This window comes from Peromyscus eremicus, chromosome 3 (assembly GCF_949786415.1).
Source record: "Peromyscus eremicus chromosome 3, PerEre_H2_v1, whole genome shotgun sequence".
Classification (NCBI taxonomy): Eukaryota; Metazoa; Chordata; class Mammalia; order Rodentia; family Cricetidae; genus Peromyscus; species Peromyscus eremicus.
In genome coordinates this window covers 22,721,847-22,727,749 of record NC_081418.1, presented here as the reverse complement: position 1 = coordinate 22,727,749, position 5,903 = coordinate 22,721,847, and positions in this window count along the sequence as shown.

Below are 5,903 nucleotides of genomic sequence, written 5' to 3'. Positions count from 1 at the left end.
GCTGTCCACTTCAATAGAGCACTCTAGCTCTACTCAGAGCTCTCCCACTCAGCCTTTAAATTAGCTAACTGCCTAGCCACAAGGCAGCTAGCAATTTATGCCAAACAAATCATGAGGCAGGAGGCAGCGAGGAAAGACTGCTTACTCTCCTTCTGCTGTCCTGTGAAAAGGGAGAGGGTGACAAATGTTTGTGAGTTTGTAAACTGTACTAATTTACAAGCCTGCTGCTATCTTTCTAATGTAACATTCCCTAGAGGGGAGCTGAGGAGTGATCCAGTAACAGCTTTCAGCTCCAATCAATAGCTGGAAGATTATAAAGCATGGGCACCTGTTTAATACAGTATTATCCTGATTTTGCACCATTCGGAGAGCTATTGGAAGGGTCCATGATATGAGTGATTTTGATGTTAAGATAAAGAAATTAAACATGAATTAAAAGGTTGCCTCCCCTCTGCATAGCGAGACAGTTGGTTAGCTCAATCTGCTTAAGGGGCCCCCTGGCAGTAGGATCAGAAACCATCCCTGGTGCATGAGCAGACTTTTTGGAGCCCACTGCCTACGATGGGACACCTCGCACAGCCTTGAGGAAGGGGGAGGGGCTTGGACCTGCCTCTACTAAATGTACCTCCCCATGGAAGGCCTTACACCTTCTTGTAGGAGGGAATGGGGGGCTGGATGGGGAAGTGAGGGATCTTTGATTGTTTTGTAAAATGAAAAATTTTTTTCTTAATAAAAAAATAAGAAAAAAAGAGTTGTTTCCTAAGCTTTACTGTGAAAATGACAGCATGATTAGAACCAGCATTTACACAGATTGTTACAGCTCAAGGGATGCACCAGGCTGATTCCACAGTTTCTGAAGTTCACTGCTCTCATGGCAGGTACCAGTTACAAAGCAAAAAGTTCTGGTCTACGCCCTGCATGTTTTTACTCATAATAGTCCTCTTTTCGCTCTCAAACTCTTCATCCTTAAACGACGTTTTATATTTCAGTGAGTTACATAATTATGCAAGTCAGAAATCTAAGGTGTCCCCTCAGTGTAGTCCACAGTCAAACTCAGTTATTTCTCACCTGAACTGTTACAGTAACTTCCCAGTTGGCCTCCTGGCATCTTCTGCCTTCATCCCACTCCACTTCCACATGAATTTTCCAGAATGTGCAGTGGGTAGCCATTCCAGCTTTGACTGGAAGTTCCAACCCCCATTGAGGCTTCCGTAACTGTCACGCCTACAAGGCAGAGCCAAGAGAGGACCCTGAAGACGCGAGATCTGGATGCACCGGCTCTCTTGGTTCCTGGACCCTGGACACTGGAGGTAGACCGAGCAGAGTTCTCCAGAGAACACTGCCAGACTGCAACACATTTTTCCCAGATCCTGCAACCTACCTATCCCTTCACTTATAAGTTACGCCACTAAATAAACCTCCCTTTTAACTACTTGGAGTGGCCTTAATAATTTCACCAATAAGAATGGGTATTTAAATCTGTTCATCGCATGTGCATATGCCTATGGAATACACACATTTAAGTCTTTAAAGGATCAGCCCAAACCTTCATGGGCTGCAAGTGACACAGTCTGAGCTGTCTAGCACCTATTTCCCCCTTAACCTTTACCTACCAACTAAATTGCCACACTAACATTTGTTTAGATCCCTCAAATGTTCTACGTACTCTGTGGCAAAATGACCCCCACTCTTCCCAGATGGTTGTCATTGTTACCACAGCCTTTACTACTAATGCCAATTACCCTGCCAGCTCTCATCTCAAACATTATCTCCTTAGGGGAAAAAAAAATGCTTGATTCCTTTGAACAGTCCTTTTCTTCCTGTTCAAGTCAAATGTCTTTGCTATAGGTCTTCATAGAGCAATGTTTACTGCCTCACTGTCCCTGTGCTTGGGGAAATCAGTGACATTGTCTACCAACTTGTTACATATCTTCAGCTCTGAGACCAGAAAGTAAGTATAGTACACAAAGCTGTTTAGATAACTAAACAGCTGCATAAAACCAAAATTCACATCAAACATCTGTTTCTTCCCATTTCATCTTCCCAGGTGCCACTTAAAGGACATAGCATCGATATTTGTAAACAATGTGAATAAAAAGATCATGTCCCCTACTCTTTTAGTCTCATGTCACCAGGTGAGTGAGAGAGTCAATGTTCAGACATGTCTTCACACTTTTAGTCCTCAGCAAAACATTTTGCTGCCTCCCATATTAATGAAGAAAATAAAACTATTGTATATTTCCACCTGATGTTGTGATGGACTTTTTTTCATCCTAGCCAGAGAAAAGGTGGTAAAAAAATCTTTGCAACTATAGTTGTACAACTCAGAAAATGCACTAGGAATATTGAATACACACTACAGCATGTAATTTTATAGCAAGAAAATTGTATTTTAGTAATATTACTTTTCAAAATTAGCAGAACCTTCTCAGTGAGGTTATAAAACATAAGCCAGAAAGCACATCTAAATATGAAGTATTTGAGCATTATCCATAAAGATTAACAACTACTCTTTTCCTAAGTTTTTAAGAATGTCGTACGTGAATACTTTATCTAATCATTCCTGCCACTCCCTCTGCCATCAGCTCCTCACATATCTCCCACCTCCAAATCATGATATCTTCTTAAATTATTTTTTACAAATATGTATTTATATACATGTGCACACATGTATATAGAACCTACAGAGTCCGTTTAGCATTGCTTGTACATGCATGCATTCATGCCTGGTTACTTGGGATTGGACAACCTTTTCCAGAGCTTATCCCTTCTCTCTCTCAGCAGCCACTGACTCTTTGTAACTCTTCATTTAGTGGTGGAAACAAGTGGCATCTCCCCTGTCTGTGCTGGCAGGTCAATTGTATTCCTGCTCTTAGATAGTGTTTCCTAGACATGACAGAAAAAACACACACATGGAATCTCAACAATATGGTTGCCTGAATAAACCAACAATAACAACATACAGTCTCACTATGTGGCTATTGGTTGGGCTAAAACTCACTTTGTGAACTAGGTTGGCCTCCAATGGATAGAGATTTGCCTGCCTCTACTTCCCAAGGCTGGGATTAAAGGTATGTGCCACCACACAATCAGTTATTCTTTTTTTGTTGTTTTTGTTTTGTTTTTTTGTTTTTCGAGACAGGGTTTCTCTGTGTAGCTTTGCACCTTTCCTGGAACTTACTCTCTATCCCAGGCTGGCCTCGAACTCACAGAGATCCACCTGGCTCTGCCTCCCGAGTGCTGGGATTAAAGGCATGTGCCACCACTGCCCGGCCCGATTAGTTACTCTTAAAATACATCCTCAGACTATGTGAATCAGAATCATAAGTGATGCTATAAGAATTCAGATGCCAGGGCTGAGGAGATGGCCCAGTGGGTAATGGCACTTACTCTGCAAGCATGAGAATCTGCGTTCAAATCCCCAGTTCCCACGTAAAAAGCTGAGTATGGCTAATTCCTGCAACCCTGACAATAAGGGGCAGACACAGCAGATCCTGATAACTCAATGACTAGCCAGACTAGCCAAAAAATGGTGAACTTCTGGTTCAGTGAGTGACCCTGTCCTGAGGCAATCAGGAAGAGAGCCACCAGGGAAGATACCCTGTATTCTGCTCTGGCCTCCAGGTGTGTTCAACACACACACACACACACACACACACACACACACACACACACACAAACACACACACACACACACACACACACACACATATACACAGTGTTGATGCCCTAGCCCAGTTTTGAACCTACTTAATCAAATGATTGGAATGAGTTTCCATAAATCTACATTTTCTTATTTGGAAGGGACTATATGATGCTTGGGATGCAGAGACACCAACAAACTTTTCAAAGTTAAATTCCTAGTAAATAATAAGTCTTCCGGTAATTGAGAACAAACCAACCTTGAGCATTCAACTTACAGCTGTTGAGTGTTTGTTGTATGTAAAGCCTTAATGTAAACTTAGTGGGCATAAGCTTTCTGAAACTAAACATGAAATCTGGTACATCTCCCTGATTTCCTAATATAGAAAATCCTAATATAGATTTTAAAATTGTTTTCTTTGGATTCTTTCTTCTGAGAATCTCTGATTAATGACCAAAGAATCCATAGGCATTCTAGCACTTCATGGCTCACAAACATCTGTCTTACCCACTTGGGTTACTGTGAGGCAAATTATAGATAAACTCTAAGGATCTAGCACTAGAGAGGAGAGTAAGAAAAGCCTTCAAAGATCAAGAAGGATCAAGTTAATCAACTGTCTCACTTATCCAGAGGGCTTGATCCAGTTGGGGGCTTCTCAGCTATTGGTTCATAGTGCATGTGTTTCCACTAGTTTGGCTATTTGTCCCTGTGCTTTTTCCAGTCATGGTCTCAACAATTCTTGCTCATACAATCCCTCCTCTTTCTCGCCAACTGGACTCCGGGACCTGTCCTTAGTGCATGAGCTGGCTGTTCGGAGCCTGGGGCCTATGCAGGGACACTTTGCTCAGCCTGGGTGAAGGGAGGAGGGGACTGAATCTACCAGGCTGAGCTGAATCCCCAGGGGAGTCCTTGCCCTGGAGGAGATGGGAATGGAGGGTGGGCTGGGGGGAGGGTGGGGGGAGGGGCGGGAGTAGGGAGGACAGGGGAATCCGTGGCTGATATGTAAAATTAAAATTATAAAATAAAAAAAAAGATCAAGAAGGTTGTTAATACTGAAAATGAGGTGAAGTCATTAAGAAAGTTTTAAAGGTCAAGCAATTACTGGAGGTCTGAACAAGGGTGGGTGTTAGAACCCAGCAGGTTAGGATACATAAAGAAAGAACCAGATCCAGGAGCGGGTCCTGAACCTCACATTTACTTGACAGCAGGAAATGATGATCCTATGGCACAAAGCGAAGTAAGAAATATAATCTAAAATTTCGTGAAGTCAAATTTAATTTTTTAATCTATTATGCACCCAGTACTGCACTAGGAATTCTCCCTTCATCTGTCAAGGCAATTCTGCAGCAGGGCATTGAGATGGTGTTCTAATTTGACAAGCTAAAACCGACTACAATAAACTGAATGGCTTAAACAGGAGACATGTGTTGCTTACAGTTCTGGAGGCTAAACATTCCAAAGTCTAGTCACCATCAGATTTTCTGGTTGTGAGGATCTGTGTCTTGGTTTCTTGGTCATTATCTCACAGACGCTCATGGAGCAGAGAACAGACCAATGTAATAATTTTATTTATGAAGGCTTCACCCTCTTGACTTAACTTAACTGCCTCCCAAATACTCCAACTCCTATTACCAACACATTGGGGTTTTGGAATGTGAAGTGTAGGATGGACTGTAACAAACATTCTGTACATAGTACTAAAGGGTCACAAAGTCTGTGCTTTCTCTGATGTGCACTGTTTTCCATCATAACTCTCTATCCTGGAACAAGTCCCAGCAATGACTAACAGACAGGAGCTGGCTGAAGCTTCTAACTGAGCCTTCTAAGGTTGCCTAACAACGAAATCATTTTAGTGGCCTTTGGATTAAAGGAAATACAATAATAAATATACAAATGGATGAATAAATGAATCAAAAACAAGTAAAACATTATCCTGTCTTCAAGGAAACATACTAACAGAATAAAAGTTGACCTGAATATTGCCATCCTAAAAAGCAAAGTATGTCATGAGAAAAAATATAGCTCTACAAAACTTCAAAAGAAAAAATACTGCTTGGAAATAATAAAAGCCTTATGTTGGATGAGGAATCTGGGATGGATTCACGCACCTCACCAAAAAAAAAAAATATATCAAAATGTACGTTTGAGACAAAGTTGAGGGAGCATCAAATGTTTGCCTCAAGCGAGAAAACAGGAATGCTCATGGTTGAGTTCTAAATTCTGATTCTTTTCAGGATGCATGGATGGAATAGCTTTAACA